General features: G+C 50.0%; 1 protein-coding gene across 2 annotated transcripts in view; it reads left to right on the forward strand.

Moving 5' to 3' along the window:
* Positions 1-1,058: 1,058 nt before the first annotated feature.
* The window catches only part of LOC137627039 (sodium-independent sulfate anion transporter-like), a 477,203-nt gene continuing 459,690 nt past the window's right edge, over positions 1,059-18,571 (forward strand). Inside the window, exon 1 of one of the 2 annotated variants that reach the window (XM_068358087.1) lies at positions 1,059-1,127. The gene's annotated coding sequence lies outside the window, so the exon portion shown is untranslated. Of the gene's footprint in view, positions 1,135-18,571 lie in introns of both variants that reach the window. The other variant, XM_068358069.1, reaches the window with a different exon arrangement.

Consider the following 18,571-nt stretch of genomic DNA (forward strand, 5'->3'; position numbering starts at 1 on the left):
TAAAGTTAAATTTGAAATAAAATTGCCTGAAATTACATGTAAAGATCAGACTACATATTAGTTTAGTGAGATCGGTGTTACTATTTGGACATGAGTCATGGTTTGACAATGAAATGATCTCCAACAGATTTAGTAGATTCAAAAACAAAGTCCTCAGATGGATATTGAGAGTTAAATGCGGGGGGGGGGGGGGGGGGTAGTGTTGTAAATGAAACTATAAGACAAATTACTCGAGTGCCATATGTAGATGAGATCATGGTGAGGGGTAGATGGATATGGTTTGGGCATGGTCTTAGCACTCCCCAAGAGAGGTTAGTTCACCAAACGTTCAGCTGGGCTCCACAAGGCACTAGAAGAGTTGGAAGACCCAGACCTACATGGCTGAGGACAATGAACCGTGAAGTAGATGATGAATAGAGAAGTATTGAATTAAAAGTTCGAGATACAGATGACTGGTAAAATCTAACCGAGGCCCTTTGCGTTAATAGGTGTGGATATATATATATATATATATATATATATATATATACATTTATATATATATATACATATATATATATATATATATATATATATATATATATATATATATATATATATATATATTTATATATATATATATATATATATATATATATATATATATATATATATATATATATATATATATTATATGTGTGTGTGTGTGTGTGTGATATCATGCATGCATTAGGCTTATGAGCATGGTCTCCCTTGTAGCCTTATAATCAAAAGTACAATTTGTGACAAACAAGAGATCGTGCATATAAGAGGTAGGCGCACGATAAACAGTGCATATGACCGTGCTCGTTAAGTAAAACAACCACTGTAAGTTAAACACCACACATTATCTTTGCTAAAAACATTTTTTAAGTTCACATCTGAAAATGGTAGGAGATAATATAACAAACGCGTATGATTATATATGTGACATAATAAATGAAACTATGTGGTAAAGTCGATAATGTGATAAGAAAATTCAATTTCCTGAATAGTAGTTTTGGTATGTTATCAGACATCTGGCAGATGTAATATAATGTTTACAAATACAAACTCTGTCTGACAGTCTAACATGTGGTGTCTACAAGTGTATCATATTGTGAACTACAGTGCGTGGTATACAATGAACACAGATTCTATGTATTATTTAAAGTTAACTCGAGAGGATTGAATCAATATGAATTATGCATTATTGTATCATTAAAATGCAAATAAATTGCAAAGTACATTAGCTCAGCGCGTGAATCACGGCGTTCGGGGGGCGTACCTACCCTAGGACTTTTCTTTCTTTCTAGCATCTTATTTTGTTCACTCTTCACAGTTAGATTATGTATTGAAGTCTGATTGTGTAGGTTTAGTGGGTTATTAATGAGCTTTTTGTGAGCTTCCACGTGTTTTGAATTGTGACTAGATGGAAATTAGTGTCACAACATAATGTTTAGGCGAGGGGTAGCTATCTAAATGGTTTTTATTTTAGTTACGGAAGGAAAAAAGCTTTCTTACTGAAAGATAGGTGTTTCTTATAGAAGAACGTCTGTTTTCTTCGAAAATTGGTAAATATATGATACTTTGATTTCTAGCTAAATACATGAACCATATATATTTCGGTAAGGTTTTACTGTACTGTAATACAGTACAATAATACCTATTTTTCTTACTCGATATCTTGTGTTATATGCATTTCTGACCATGATTATTGGGCCAAACCACCCTTTCATGAGTTTTTGGCCCACCTTAGATAAAGATAATTATGGGGGACCCCAGTGGGAAACCAGGGTTTTTTGGTGGGGAAATGTCAAAAAAAAAAAAAAATGAGTGATTTTCAGGAATAATAATGATCAGAAATGCAAAAGGAAACAGAAGATAACCAGTTGAAAAAAAAATATGGTTCATGTAAGTGGCTGAAATTTGAAGTATCATAATTTTCTATGATTCACTTTACGCCTTTATAATAGTTTTTGCTTCGCCGTCCGCTCGCTTCGCTCACGGAAGAATAAAGTCAGCAAGCCCCTTATGTACTGGCAAGTGGTAATGTTGAGCTGCGCTCACAATCCCCGTGGCTCATTATTTCGGGGATATTTTTTACTTTTACTTAAGTAACAAAACCTATTCACTGGACGGAGAGCGTTTCCATCCTAATTAATTGCCAACATAGATGAAATTGCACTAAATTTTGAAATGGATTGTACTAACCTGAAGTTCCTTCTTGGAGACGTCTTTATGTGATGGTGGTTCAACTCAAACTGGATGGAAAGGTGGGAAAAAAAGGGCTGTTGTAAAACAACATCCGGGAACTTGGGTATAAATATTTGGAAGCTCCTAATTGGTTAAAAAAGTCAGGTAATGATTGCGTCATACAAAAAACAAAAGCTGGCCAAAGTGAATGCAAGCAACGCATGCTCAGTAACTCTACATCAGTCACCCAGATGTAAACAATGTACTTAGAGTGAAAGATAGACTTCACATTTTAATAGACCGATACATAAGTTATTATGCCCCGGCCCCTATTAAACACATACATAAAAATACCAAACTAGCTAGCACTCGTCCATTTCTCATAGCGAATTTCAGTTTTACTAATACTTAAAGTATATATTTACCCGAAAATTACACATATTTTCTCTGCAAATAAAAACTTAATCATTTAAGTAATAATAATTTTTGGGTTAGCATGCGCAGCTCATCATGTACCGCTTGCCAGTACACAGGAGGTTGATGTTTTTCTTTTTCTGCGAGCGAAGTGAATGCATAGCGGAGCAAAAACCATTAGTTGTTCCGTAACTGACATACAAACCACGCTATTTAATAGTGGTATTTCTTTCGGTGTAGCTGAAATGACGAGCCATTAGAATTTTAACGAGGGTTTACTACCCTATCGCTAGTTAGCGGGGGTAGGGGCGGGTAGCTTGCTTACCCCCCCCCCCCCCCTCACACTCACCTGTGCTTGAGCTCACTTTGCTCTCGGCTCGGATGGTAGTCCGATGTGTCCGCTCTCATCCTCGCCTCTCTCTTGGCAGCCATCAATGTCTTTTTGCTTTTCCTTCAACAGGTTTGAGTGTGAAGTTGGCCTCTGCGATTATGCGCACCTGTCCTGGATTACCCGACCGCCCCTGTGGAACATTCATGTCGGCGGTCGAGACAGATCCTCACACCCTTTGCCCTTACTGTAGAAGCCAACGGTGTGATAGTGGTAATGAGTGTGGTAAGTGTAGGGAGTGGTCTACTTCCCAGTGGGAGAGTTTTTTCGGCGGCGTAAGAAGTCCAGGCTGGATATTTCTCCTTCGAAGTTTTCTTTGAAAGGAGAAAATCCCAAGGACTCTTCTTCCGTTGCCCAAACCTCCTCCGAAGCTCCCGCTCAATCGGTCTCTTTCGAGAGACCGTCGAGTGGTAGCGTAGACCGTGGTTCTGTTTCCCGAACTCGGGGTTTGAGAGTTGGCGTTGCCTCCCCTAGTGAGGCAGCTCCACCTCTCCCCCGGGGGAGGATTTAACTTTAACCAATTTGTTTTAGCTTTGGTCTTCCTTGGGGCTCGAGGGTTCGCCCTCCAAGGAAGCGCTTCTCGACATCATCCGATTGGGTGCCGCTGTCAAGCAATCGCCGACTTTGGCAGAGGTTGATACTCTATCTGTTGTCGACGTTGTGGTGTCAGAGGTATCCAATGCGGTATCTCCTAATATCTCTGCCTCTTCCCATCCCGCACTAGCTGAAGGCTTAGTTTCTCCCGTTCCTGCTTAACAAACGAGGAGAAACTAAGTCCAACAGTCTCTCCTGCCGGTGATTTTGCCCCTCGGGGGAGTTCACTCACAGAAACTCCTCTTCGGAGGACTGCTGAAGGTCAGCTTGATGATCCAATGGCCCCAGAGGGAGTATACGTCGCAAGGCTTGCCTTCCTCTTCGCCGGAGAGGCCTTCCTTCACCTTATAAAGCGGTGAGGAGGCGCCTCTTCGGTTCATCATCGTCTTTGCAGTCCGCCGCAGAGGAGCCTCGTCAACAATCACCAACTGTCCCTGCTACGGTCCTGGACCTCTCTGCGGATTGTTCGCGATCCCCTTCGGTGGAAGGTCGTCCTTTCAAAGGCCACGTCGACCTTCCACCCGTCAGACCTGCTGACCTGCCATCGCTGTTCCTGGCTGCTGATGCGCTTTACGCGCCAAGGAACCCTGTCTATCATAGTCGGGCAACGGTCCCTTCGGGGCAACTAGGGCGTACGCGCCATCGCGCGCATACATCCCTTACGCGCCATGTTGATCAGGCGCGCCAACGATCTCCTGTACGCAAGGCTGTATCTGAGATAGCGCGCCAGCGCTCACCTGTGCGCCACTGCGCGCCAGCGCTCACTTGTGCGCCACTGCGCGCCAGCGCTCTCCTACGCGCCAGCGCTCTCCTATGCGCCAGCGCTCGCCAACGCAGCGATCTCCTGCGCGTCAGCGCTCTCCTGCGTGCCAACGATCTCCTGCGCGCTAGCGCCCACGTACTGCCATCTCTCTTGCGCGCCCACGATCTTCGGATCTAGCGGCTGTAGGGAAATCTAGGACTTCACCTACACTTCAGCGCTCGCCAACGCGCCGCCTGCTATCTCCTGCGCGCCATCCCTCGCCAGCGCGCGTATCGCGCGCGATCACCTGCTCGCGCCTACGAGGATACATGCGCGCGCCTACGAGGATACATGCCCGCGCCCACGCCCTTCTCCTCCAGCAGTTACGCGCCGCCTTCCTGACGCGCGCCCACGCACATAAGTTCCGACTGCGCGCCCGCACGCAAGGGTTATCTCTCCTGCGCGCGCGCGCCCTACAACATCCTCTGGGGCACGCGATCTCTCGCCCTCACGTCCATGAGTCCAACATCTTGATCCTGCGTGCCCACGCGCGCGCGAACATTCACCCGCGCTCGAGCGCACTCTCCTGTGTCGCCTGCGCACTCTCCTGTGTCGCCTGCGCACTCTCCTGTGTCGCCTGCGCACTCTCCTGTGTCGCCTGCGCACTCTCCTGTGTCGCCTGCGCACTCTCCTGTGTCGCCTGCGCACTCTCCTGTGTCGCCTGCGCACTCTCCTGTGTCGCCTGCGCACTCTCCTGTGTCGCCTGCGCACTCTCCTGTGTCGCCTGCGCACTCTCCTGTGTCGCCTGTGCACGCTTTTACGCGCCATCGCTCGGCTGCGCGCCCGCGCGTGCATCAGAAATCCCCCGCGCGTGCATCAGCAATCCCCCGCGCGTGCGCGACAACGGGTATTCTTCATCGCGCGAGTGCCAATACCCTCCCGCGCGCGAGGTTGCAGGACAACGCACAGCAAGGTCGCCATCGCCACATTCCCCTCCCCGCAAGCGCAGAACAGCGCGCTCGCCGGTGGAAGGGAAGCTTCAGGAAAGGTCCAGGAACTTTTCTTCTTCTTTTTCTTTCCAGGTGAACCCCTCTATGGAAACTCCTCCCAGGGATCGGTCGATCCCTGTCCCTCCAGAAGGAGTGTCTGACAGCGCAGCTGTCAGCCAACAGCCATGGTCTGGGGCACTAGTCAGAGCGGTTACACAAGCTTTCAAGCCTGTTCTCTGTGAATTGGGCCACAAATCCTTGGCTGCATCTACCCCTCTGAAGAGAAAAAGAGGAGTTTTGGATGCGGTGACTTCTCCAAGAACTAAGCTGTCTCCTCGTAAGCCCTCGAGGCAGGTTCCCTCCCCCCCCAGACTTTTTCTCCCTCCCTGTCGGATGAGGATTTCCTGTCCTCAGGGGAGTTACGTGAGGTGAGACGTTCCCCATCGCACCAATGAGGGAAACCCCACCTCGCGTGGAAAAGTCTTCCCGGGTAGGGGTGGAGAAGAACTTGCCTCCGTCGTTGTTGGAGTCCTGCATCCCGCCCAGGAGGGAGTCGAAGGACTCTAGGACAGTACCAAAATCCTCGACGAGACTTAGGACGGAGCCAGCTAGTCACTCTGAGAACGTCCGCGTTTCTCCCCAAGAAGAGCCTTTGGGGACGAGATTTCGCTGCGAGTCCAACATCCGGAGGAGAGCTAAAGGAGTCAGAACATGCATTTTGCCAGGTTCTGACTCTTATGAGGACTCTCAATGGGTTTGTTGACCCAGAGATTCCCCCTCGAGAGGGCAAAGACACGGTCTTGGACCGAGTATTTGGAACTCAAAAACCTTCTAAGGCCAGTGCGGCTCTGCCCTGGTCCAGCTCTCTGAGTTACCCTCCTCCAACCGATCCAGTGCCGTCAACAAGCTTCTCCCACTTCCTCGTGTACAGCAGAGGAGGTACTTCGAGATCTTAGAGGAGCCTTGTTTAGCTCTTCCTCTTCACCATTCTTTGAAAGAGCTTACCAGGGGAGTCCCTCTTGAGAGACTCTCCAACCAACAGGTCTCATTCTTGGCGACTGAGATCCTTAATCAGGAGAAGGTTGCGAAGTGTGCTATGCAAGCCACTTCGTGGCTGGATATCTGGTTAGGGACCTTAGGTATCCTGATATGTTCGGAGGATTTCTCCAAAGAACGTACCAGGAAAGCTATGGAAACGTTCCTCCTCTCAGGCACTCGCATGATCGAGTTTCTGACCCACCAAGTCTCAAACTTCTGAGGTTCCATCAGAAGGTCCCTAGCACCGAGATAAGCAGGCTCAGGCATTCTTCCGTGGAAGGAACGAACCTGTTTGAGCCTAAAGATGTGGAACATGCTGCTGAGAGGTGGAGGAAGTCCCACCAAGACTCCCTCCTACATAGGGCTTTGACATCCAAGCCCTATAAGTCTCCAGCGCCCCATCAGTCCCGTCCTACCAAGACCACGAAACCGACAACGGCAGTGAAGGCAGTGGTGTCTAAGCCCTTTCCTGTCAAGGACTGGAAAGGCAAAAAGTCCTCCAGGGGAGGCAAAAATCCTAGAGGGAGCAGCCGAGGCCGGAAACGCCAGGATTGGCAGTCCCCCTGCATGTCCACCAGTGGGGAGATACCTACAAAGTTGCGCAGACAGGTGGCAGCAACTTGGGGCCGATTCCTGGACAATTTCCGTAATCAGTCAGGGATATCGCGTCACGTTCACAGCATCTCTACCTCCCCTGACGACGGATCCAGTCTCATTGAGCTTCCTTGCCATGGGATCAGCAAGGGGGCAAGCCTTTGGGCAGAAGTCCAGATCCTGTTGAAGAAGGGCGCTCTCCAAGAGGTCCTCGACGGGTCCCCAGGCTTCTTCAGTCGACTCTTTCTTGTAAAGAAGGTGTCTGGAGGCTGGAGACCAGTCATCGACCTCTCGGCTCTGAACAAGTTTGTCATACAAACTCCGTGCAGCATGGAGACCGCAGACACGGTCAGACTTGTAGTGAGACCACAAGACTTCATGTGTACACTGGATCTGAAGGACTAGTACTTCCAGATCCCAGTCCATCCGTCTTCAAGGAAGTACTTGAGATTCAGCCTAGACAACAAGGAGTACCAGTTCAAGGTGCTGTGTTTTGGTCTCTCCACAGCACCACAGGTTTTCACCAGTGTGTTCACCCTAATATCATCGTGGGCACACAGGATCGGCATCTGTCTCCTCCGTTATCTGGACGACTGGCTGATCCTAGCAGACTCGGCGTCATCCCTTCTTCAACACCGAGACAAACTTCTGGGACTTTGCCAGGATCTGGGGATCATGGTAAATCTCGAGAAGTCCTCTCTGCTTCCCACTTAAAGACTGGTATACCTAGGCATGATTATAGACACCAATCTCCACAAAGCCTTGCCATCAGACGACAGGATAGCAAGGCTGAGGAAGGTCGCAAGCCCCTTTCTCGGACGAGAAGAGCTCCCAGCCCAATCGTGGTTACGTCTCCTCGGTCACCTCTCATCTTTGGCTCGTCTAGTTCCCAACGGTCGCCTCAGGATGAGATCCCTCCAGTGGCGACTCAAGTCCCGGAGGAATCAAGGTTACGATTCCCCGGACGTCATGATCCCTATGGGACCTGCGGAACGGACGGACCTCCAATGGTGGGTGACAGACGAGAACGTACGAAGGGGAGTGAATCTTCTCTTCCTCCCCCCGGATTTGATGCTGTTTTCGGATGCCTCAAAGAAAGGGTGGGAGGCCCACGTACTGCACCACACGACCTCAGGCCTGTGGTCAGAATCAGAAAAGTATCTCCATATAAATCTTCTAGAGATGAAGGCCGTTTTCTTGGCCCTTCAGCAGTTCCAACAATACCTGGCGGGTCACTCTGTGGTGGTGATGAGTGGCAACACCACAGTTGTGGCTTACATCAACAAGCAAGGAGGTACCTTTTCAAAGCAGCTATCCCATCCTGCAGTAGAGATACTGAGATGGACCGAAGTCCACTCGATTCCACTATCGGTACGTTTCATTCCAGGCAAGAGGAATGTGCTCGCCGACAATCTGAGCAGAGCGTCTCAGTGAGTACCGAGTGGTCTTTGGATCATGTAGTAGCCAACAAAGTCATGACTTTGTGGGGTTCCCCGACTGTGGATCTGTTCGCAACAGCTCTGAACTTCAAGCTTCCGCTCTACTGTCCCCCAGTCCTGGATCCCAAGGTGCTCTGGCAAGATGCCTTCCAACAACGGTGGGACAACATCGACGTTTACACCTTTCGCCCGGTCTGTCTGATGAGGAGGGTGCTCAACAAGACCAGAATATCGGTCAATCTTTCAATGACCCTCATAGCTCTGCTATGGCATCACGTGGAATGGTTTCCGGACCTTCTGCAGCTCCTAACGGAACTTCCGAGAGAACTCCCTCCACGACACGATCTACTCAGACAACCACATGCCAACATCTTCCACAAAGCCGTAGCTTCGCTACGACTTCACGCCTGGAGACTATCCAGAATATCCTCGCTGAGAGAGGATTTTCGCAACAAGTTGCGATCAGGATGTCTGGACTTCTGCGAAAGTCATCTGCATCTGTCTACCAGGCAAAGTGGAAAGTCTTCTGTGGTTGGTGTCGTTGAAGGGGGATCTCTCCACTCGATGCCACTATTCCATTAATAGCGGAGTTCCTCATGTATTTGTGGGAAGAAATGCGCCTTTCAGTCTCGGCGGTGAAAGGCTATCGCTCAGCCTTAAGTCTAGCCTTCAGGCTCAAAGGAATGGACATTTCTGCTTCGCTGGAACTTTCCCTACTCATACGAAGTTACGAACTTACCTGCCCTCTTGGAAGTGAGACCTCCTCCATGGAACGTGGTTCGAGTTCTCAGGTCTCTTAAGAGACCTCCCTATGAACCATTACGCCAGGCTTCAGATCGCCACCTAACTTGGAAGACGGTGTTCCTGCTAGCTTTGGCTTCGGCCAAGCGAGTTAGTGAACTTCATGGTCTCTCGTATGACATCGCCCATTCAAGGGGATTGGGGGAGGTAACGTTCAAATTCGTCCCTGAGTTTATTGCTAAGACTCAGAATCCGGGGGTAGCGGACCCTCGGTTCGACTCCTTCCAGATTTTGATTCTCCGTTCTGTAACAGATGACCTAGACCATCTCCTACTGTGCCCAGTAAGGAGTTTGAGGCTATATCTCAAAAGAACAGCTGCAGTCCGTCCTCAGGTGCAAGCGTTGTTTGTTAGCACAGGGAGGACTTAGAGGAGGGTCACCAAGAACACCGTCTCGGCATGGATTCGTAGGGTGATCCATCTGTCCCTGAATCCAGACCCTCCTCCGTCACGTCGCCTTAGAGCACATGATGTCAGGGGCGTAGCTACGTCTCTGGCCTTCAGAAAGAATTTCTCAGTAACACAGGTTCTTCAAGCTGGGGTGTGGAAGCGTCAGGTCACAGCCCACTACCTGCAAGACGTGACCCACAGGAGGCTCGATACGTTCTCTATCCGCCCTGTGCTGGTTTAAAACCTCAAGCTCCTTATTGGACAAGTAGCAGAAGGTTGAGGGCATTGTTACCCGGTTTTAGTCTGCATGAATGAAAAGGTTTGACTGGCCCTTATTCTTTTCTTCATCTTCCCCTCTCTTGGGGAAAGCAGTATCCTGGGTTCTCTGCACAGCTGACCTCAAACCACTGCAGGTAAACCATGTTTCCTTGTGTTCCTAGTATTAAGCTATTACTGTCACGTCCCCATACCCTGACGAGGTAGTATTGGGAGAGTCCTAGCCTAAAGTCTATCTAAAGTACTACAGGTCAACTTCCTAGGACGGGTCACACTTTATTATGCCTTCACACACAGCTTGCGTAGGCTGCAGTCCTTGCATAGCAAGGTTCTAGCGAGGTGCAGGGTCTCCTTATTTTTGAGTGCTGACACACTCAAATAACGAGCCCCCGGGCAAAGCCAAAAGCCAGTACTGGCTGGGACGTCCACCCTTCCTAATGGGTGAGTCACCCCTATTAAATAGCGTGGTTTTTATGTCAGTTACGGAACAAATGACAAATTCGTAGATGATTTGTATTTTTCCTAGCTATACAAACCTTAGCTATTTAATCAAACTTGCCCGCCAGCCCTATCCCCCTTGAAGTCCTACCTCCAAGCAAAGTGAGCTCAAGCACAGGTGTGGGGGGGGTAGCAAGCTTCCCTCCCCTACCCCTGCTAACTAGCGATGGGGTAGTAAACCCTCGTTAAAATTCTAATGGCTCGTCATTCCAGCTACGCCAAAAGTAATACCCCTATTAAATAGCTAAGGTTTGTATAGTTAGGAACAATACAAATTATCTATGAATTTGTCATATTTCTAAAACATATCCCCATTCTTAGACAGTCTAACAGGTTTTTGGTTTCTTTGATGTTAAAATGAGGATCAGTTTCAGTGAAAACACATTATCTACTATAGGATATCTATTTTTCGGTTCAAAATGTTGTTCCTTCTGTAACTATAATTTTACTAACTAAATTTTAGGTGTTTTGGGTAATCCCATGATGTTTTGTTATAGAAATTGGGTGTCTCCTGTTTTATGCATTTCTGAGCAGTATTACTGTTGCAAACCATTCTGTTTTAATGTTTCCCCAGCCTCCTTGATAAAAACTTTTTGGTGCATCCCAAAGGGAGATCAGGCTACTTGGGTTAAGAAACCCACAAACGAGTGTATTACATTAGTATGAAAGGGCAAATAATTAAATCACACAATTATCATTTGTAAAAATGCATAGTATATGTGTGCCATCAGGAAAGATCATACATAGAGATCTTAAATCCGACAGTTCCGAGGATGCATCCTAAACTAATCTATAAGGTAAACTAACCTAGATCAGTCTAGTGTGCCCGGTCCTTTTCCGATGGGGACTGGACCACCCCACTTAACTTCCCCTTGAATGGCAAACAAATGATTGCACTACTGTACTAATTTTATGACTGCATGAAAAATGATCATTTGTATGTTATACATTCATGGCTGGGGTTTCTTTATATGTAGATGGCCTTGTTTACTTTTCTTTTCCTCAAATAATCTAGTCATCCCATTACAATCCTTTGGGAAATAATTTACACATAATGCAGCTATTTTTCAATGAATAGAATGTCATAAATAGATGTCTGAAGTAATGAAGTGTCCCAGTGGTTGTGGCTAACAATTATTTAGTTTCAATTGGGTTAAAACTTAAGGTAAGGTTTGTGTAACAGAGGAACAGGAAGCTCTTGAATTTGGCACCAATTTATTCTTTCCAATAACAGTGTTAACTTAGACTATGAATGTTCTCAAAGTTTATTGGTAAGTATGTTATTTCCCTACATATATATTGCTTAGGGAAAATCTCCATAACACCCAGCTCCTAATCATTTTGAATTGCAAATATTTTTGTGGGAAATAAACTTGGGTATCATAGTACTATTAGGCTGCCATAAGACTTGCCTTTCAGTGATTATAATATGAAAAGAAATGAGTGGATTCTGGCATATTGGTAATTATTAATGTTGTCTATTATAATCTGGTGCAATTTAATCTAGGTTAATGCAATGTTATCTAAGTATTCTTACCCCCAGATCCTTATCACAATTTACCGAACCAATATGTTCACATTTTCTGAATTGACACACGACTTTATCAAAACACATCTCTCTTTTGGCACACATTATTATCATGTATCCTCATCATGATGAAGAATATTTTTACTTCATTTTCCCTTTAATGAACTTGGATCTGCAGTGATTTCTCTCCTCTCCTTGTTATCTTGTGTATAACTTGTTATCTTGTGTATAATTTGCTTACACTACCATCAAGTTCAGGTCTCCATTAATGTCCTAGGCCTTGGTACTGGTTTTATATCCATTTACTGTTTGTTCCGTAACTGGAATACAAACCACACTATTTAATAGGGGTTTGTTCTGTAACTGGAATACAAACCACGCTATTTAATAGGGGTATTACTTTCGGTGTAGCTGAAATGATGAGCCATTAATTTTTAACTAGGGTTTACTACCCACACTGCTAGTTAGTGGGGGTAGGGGAGGGTAGCTTGCTATCCCCCTCTCTCTCACACACCTGTGCTTGAGCTCAGTTTGCTCTCGGCTCGGATGGTGGTCGGACGTGTCCGCTCTCATCCTCGCCGTCATATTGGCAGCCAATTAATTGCTTTTGTTCTTTTCTTTTTCTAGTTTCTGTATATGTGAAGTTGGCCTCTGCGATCATGCGCACCTGCCCTAAGTTTCCCGACCTCCCCTTTGGAACATTCATGTCAGCGGTCGAGACTGATCCTCACGCCCTTTGTCCTTCTTGTAGGGGCCAACGGTGTGATAGTAACAACAAGTGTAGGGAGTGGTCTGCCTCCCAGTGGGAGAGGTTTTCGCGATGACGGAAGAAGAAGTCCAAGCGGGATATTTCTCCTTCGAAGGTTGCTTCGAAAGGAGAAAAACCCAAGGCCTCTTCTTCCGTTGCCCAAACCTCCTCCGAAGCTTCCACTCGGTTGGTCTCTTTCGAGAGACTGGCGAGTGGTAGCGTAGACCGATGTATTGTTAACCAACCTCGGGTCTCGAGAGATGACATTGCTTCCCCTAGCGAAGCAGCTCCACCTCTTCCCCCTGGGGAGGATATGTCACTAACCTCCTTATTTCAGCTTGGTCCTCCTTGGGGCTTACGGGTTCGCCCTCCAAGGAGGTTTTGCTTAACTACATCCGATTGAGTGCTGCTGTCAAGTATTCGTCGTCACCGTCAGAGGTTGATCCTCTGTCTCTTGTCGACGTTGTGGTGTCAGAGGTATCCAATGCGGTCTCGCCCATCTCCTCTTCCACTCCAAACTCTACGGTAGCTGACGGCTTAGATTCTCCCGTTCCTGTTCAACCTACGAGGGGGAAACTAAGTCCATTGTCAGTCTCTCCTGCTAGTGTTTCTCCCTCTCGGGGGAGTTTACTTACAGAGACTCCTCTTCGGAGGACTGCAGAAGGTCAGCTTGCTGATCCAATGACCCCCAAGAGGGCGCATTCGTCGGAAGGCTCACCTTCCACTTCGCCATAGAGGCCTTTCTTCACTTGCGGTGAGGAGGCGCCTCTTTGGTTCAACATCTTCGATGCAGTCCCCCGCAGAGGAGCTTCTAGATCAATCATCCGTCACTGCTCCTGCATTAGTCCTGGACCTCTCTGCAGGTCGTTCGCTATCTCCTTTGGTGAAAGGTCGTCCTTTTAAAGGACACATCGACCTTCCACCTGACAGACCTGCCGACATGCTGTCGCCGTTCGTGTATGGGCCTAACAAGGCTCCACCCAAGTGTGCTGTTGCGCGCTAACAACAACAACAACTTACGCGCCCACGAGACCTGACAAGCGCTCTTTAGTAGCTCGTCAGGTCCCATCACTATGCGCGGAAATTCATCATAACCCTAACACAGGGCTTCAAGAGCGTACGCGCCAACATGCACATACGCTCCAACAGGAGCATAGCTCCATCACGCGCTATGCGCGCCCTCATGCGCATTGGCTCCCATGTTCTCCTGCGCGCCAGGTCTTGTCCACGCACCCTGCGCAAACTGCGCGCACGCGCCCTGTGTTTACGCGCTAACAGTCTCCTACGCGCCCGCGCCCATCTGCGTGCCAACACTCACCTGTGCGCAAACTACCTGCGCAGCATCAATCTCCTGTGCAATGGCACTCTCCTGCGTGCCAGCGCTCTCCTGAACGTGTGCATACGCGCCCAACATCTAACTCCTGCGTGCCATGCTGCGCACCATCCTACGTGCCGGGTAAAACCTGCGCGCCAACTTTCAACTGTTAGTAGGACTTCTGGGAAGTTAGCCATGCTGCCTTCTCCCGCGCGCCAACCCTTACTAATGCGCCAGCGCTCACCTGCGCGCCAGCCTTCTTCCGCGCGCATCCGCAAAGATATGCGCGCGCGCCCTGCGCACGCATATCAATCATCTTTGACGGATGCGCGGGAACATTCTCCCGTGTGTGAATCCACTGCGCGCCTGCGCGCTAGGAAACTTTCTCCTGCGCGAACGCCCTACGGTCGGCACAGATGGCGCGAACACTCTCCTGCGCTCTCTTCGTGATGATCCTGCGCGCGCGAGATTACTCTCCCGGGCGCGAGCCCCGATGTTCTCCCTCTCGCGAGCGCCACTATTCTCCCTCGCGCGAGCGCCCCTATTCTCCCTCGCGCGAGCGCCCCTATTCTCCCTCGTGCGAGCGCCCCTATTCTCCCTCGCGCGAGCGCCCCTATTCTCCCTCGCGCGAGCGCCCCTATTCTCCCTCGCGCGAGCGCCCCTATTCTCCCTCGCGCGAGCGCCCCTATTCTCCCTCGCGCGAGCGCCCCTATTCTCCCTCGCGCGAGCGCCCCTATTCTCCCTCGCGCGAGCGCCCCTATTCTCCCTCGCGCGAGCGCCCCTATTCTCCCTCCCGCGAGCGCCCCTATTCTCCCTCCCGCGAGCGCCCCTATTCTCCCTCCCGCGAGCGCCCCTATTCTCCCTCCCGCGAGCGCCCCTATTCTCCCTCCCGCGAGCGCCCCTATTCTCCCTCGCGCGACCGCCCCTATTCTCCCTCGCGCGACCGCCACTATTCTCCCTCGCGCGACCGCCACTATTCTCCCTCGCGCGACCGCCACTATTCTCCCTCGCGCGACCGCCACTATTCTCCCTCGCGCGACCGCCACTATTCTCCCTCGCGCGACCGCCACTATTCTCCCTCGCGCGACCGCCACTATTCTCCCTCGCGCGAGACTACACACCCCAATGAACGACGTACGGCAAGGTTGCCATCGCCTCATTCCCCTCCCCGCAAGTGCATGCCACTGCGCATTGTGGGAGAAGGGATACTTCAAGAGGGGTCTAGGATCCCAAAGCTACCAGAGGCGAACCCACCAATGATAGTGACTCCTCCCAGGGACCCTTCAATCCCTTTCCCTTCAAAGGGTATGTCTGACAGGGCGTCTGTCAGCCAACAGCCCTGGTTTGGTGCCCTGATCAGAGCCGTAACTCAGGCTTTCAAGCCTGTCTTCTCTGAATTGGGACACAGAACCATGGCTTCTTCTACCCCTTTGAAGAGAAAAAGAGGAGTTCCAGACGCGGTCACTTTCCCAAGGGCGAAACTGACTCCACACAGACCTTCGAGACAGGTTCCTTCTATTCCTCAGACTGCCTCTCCTTCCCTTTCAGATGAAGATTTCCCATCTCCAAGGGAATCACGCGAGGAGAGACTTTCCCCCATTGCACCATTGGAGGAAACCTCTCTTCGCGTCGAGGGGTCTACTCAGTCGGGGATTGGAAGGAACATGCCACCCTCGTCAATATTGGAGTCTTATATCCTTCCCAGGAAGGAATCTAAAGATTCCAAAACATTGCCTAAGTCCTCTACTAGGACTAGGATGGAGCCAACTAGCCATTCAGGGAATGTCCGCGACTCTCCCCAAGAAGAGCCTTCGGGGATAGAAGGAGACATTGCTGCAAGTCTTACAGCAGGAGGAGACCAGCAAAAGTCAGAACATGCGTTTTGGCAAGTTCTGACTCTAATGAGGGCTCTCAATGTGTTTTCCGACCCAGAGATCCCTCCTCGAGAGGGCAAAGACACGGTCTTAGACCGCGTCTTTGGTACTCAGAAGCCCTCTAAGACCAGTGCAGCCCTGCCCTGGTCTCAAGGGGGTAAAAAGTACCAGGGACAAGATCTCACAACAGCTCTCCGAGATGTCCTCCTCCAACTGTTCCGGTACCACCAACAAGCTCCTCCCACCTCCTTGCGTACAGCAGAGGAGGTACTTCGAGATCCTAGAGGAGCATTGTCTAGCTCTTCCACTTCACCACTCGCTGAAAGAGCTAACCAGGGGAGTCCCTCTTTACAGACTCTCCAACCAGCAGGTCTCATTCTCGGCAGCCGAGATCCTCAACCAGGAGAAAGTTGCGAAGTGTGCTATGCAAGCCATTTCGTTGCTCGATATCTGGTTGAGGACCTTAGGTATCCTAATACGTTCTGAGGATTTCTCCAAGGAACGTATCATGAAAGCTATGGAAACCTTCCTTTTCTCAGGTACTTGCACGATCGAGTTTCTGGCCCACTAAGTCTCGAACTTGTAGGCAAATACCATCCTGAAACGTCGGGATGCAGTATCTGAGAGATTCCATCAGAAGGTCCCTAGAGCCGAGATCAATAGGCTCAGACATTCCTCCTTAGAGGGATCTGTCCTGTTTGAGCCTAAGGATGTGGAACATGCCGCTGAGAGGTGGAGGAAGTCTCATTAAGATTCCCTCCTTCATAAGGCTTTAACATCCAAGCCCTATGAGCCTCCAGCACCACAGCAGTCCCGTCCAGTCAAGACCACTACGACGACAACAGCAGCGAAGACTTTGGTGTGTAAGCTCTTTCCTGTCAAATAGAGGCAAGGCAAAAAGTCCTCCAGGAGAGGCAAAAATCCTAGAGGGAGCAGCCGAGGCCGCAAACGCTAGGATAAGCAGTCCCCCTGCATTTCCACCAGTGGGGGGATGCCTACAAAGTTGCTCAAACAGGTGGAAGCAACTCGGGGCCGATTCCTGGACAATCTCCGTTATCAGTCTAGGATATCGCGTCCCGTTCATAAGATCTCTACCTCCCATGACGACGAATCCAGTATCATTGAGCTTCCTTGCCATGGGATCGGCAAGGGGGCAAGCCCTTCGGACAGAAGTCCAGACCTTGTTGAAGAAGGGCGCTCTCCAAGAGGTCCTCGACGGGTCCCCAGCCTTCTTCAGTCGACTCTTTCCTGTAAAGAAGGTTTGTTCCGTAACCGAAATACAAACCACGCTATTTACATTGGGTTTACTTTCGGCGTAGCTGAAATTGACGAGCCAATAGATTTTAACGAGGGTTAACTACCCCCGTGCTAGTTAGTGGGGTTAGGGGAAGGGGTAGCTTGCTACCCCCCTCCCCACACCGGTGATTTGTCTCACTTCACTTTTGGCTTGGACGATGTGCAGACTTGTCTGTCTATCGTCCTCGTTGTTGACAGCCTTAATCTTTTTCTTTGCTTTTCCTCAGCTGTGTGTTTGGAAGTTGGCCTCGCCCTTTGGTATTCATCATGCGCAAGTGCCCTGGGATCGCCGGCCGCCCTTGCGGTACCTTCATGTCGGCGGTGGATACCGATCCTCACACCCTTTGCCCGCAGTGTCGAGGCCGACGGTGTGACAGGGAAAATACGTGCAGTGAGTGTAGGGAGTGATCTGCCTCCCAGTGGGAGAGGTTTGCCCGCCGGCGTACGAAGAAGTCCAAGAGAGACCGTTTTCTTTCAGGGGTTGCCTTGAAAGAGGAAGGCTCTAGGGGCTCTTCTTCCGACGCCCAAACCTCCTCCGAAGCTCCCACTCGTCCGGCCTCTCGTGAGAGGCCTCCGAGTGGTAGTGCAGACCCTTGTTCTGTTTCCCGATCTCGGGGTGCGGGAGAGGGCGTCGCCTCCCATAGCGGGGCGGCTCCCTCTCCTCCCCCGGGGGAGGATTTTGATAACGTTGATAACTCTGTCTCTAACGATGATCTTTTTCAGCTTTGGGCTTCCTTGGGGCTTAAGGGCCTGCCCTCCAAGGAAGCCCTGTTTGACCTTATTCAGTTGGGGGCCGCTGTCAAGCAGTTGCCGGTGATAGCAGAGGTAGATCCTCTGTCTATCGTCGACGTCGTGGTGGCAGAGGATCCCGACGGGTCTGGTCAAACCTCTGCGGCTCCTGATGTTACTGACGTTGCTGAAGGCTCTCCTCCCCCTTCCGAACATCCTTCAAAGGGGAGGTGGGTCCCACGGTCTCTCCTGCGGTTATGTCTCCCCCTCTGGGGAGCGCTCTGACTGAGACTCCTCTTCGGGGGACCGACGATCCTGATGACCTCCCTCGTGGCCGCCTTCGCCGTAAGGCTCGTCGTCCTCTTCGTCGCAGGGGCCTCCCGTCTCCCTATAAGGGTGTCAAGAGGTGCCTCTTCGAGTCGTCCCCTCTTCCGTCCTCCGATGAGGATCCTCCTCGCCGGGAGCAGACTGTAGCAGCCGCTTCCTTAGACCTCTCCGGGGATCGTGTAACTCCTCCTCGCCCACGCGTTCCGGCTCGTCATTCTTCTCCTACGCAGCAACGGTCTCCTGCGCGTACATCCAGAGTTCCGGCACGCCCATGCGCCTTCTCTTCCTGAGCCCGTTCGCGAGCGTTCGCCTTTGCGCGTCGCGCCTCTTGCTCCTGCTCAGCAATCTACGCATCATGTTCCTGCGCGCCAGCGATCTCCAGCTCGTCAGCGATCTCCA

Source organism: Palaemon carinicauda, chromosome 2 (assembly GCF_036898095.1).
Source record: "Palaemon carinicauda isolate YSFRI2023 chromosome 2, ASM3689809v2, whole genome shotgun sequence".
NCBI lineage: Eukaryota > Metazoa > Arthropoda > Malacostraca > Decapoda > Palaemonidae > Palaemon > Palaemon carinicauda.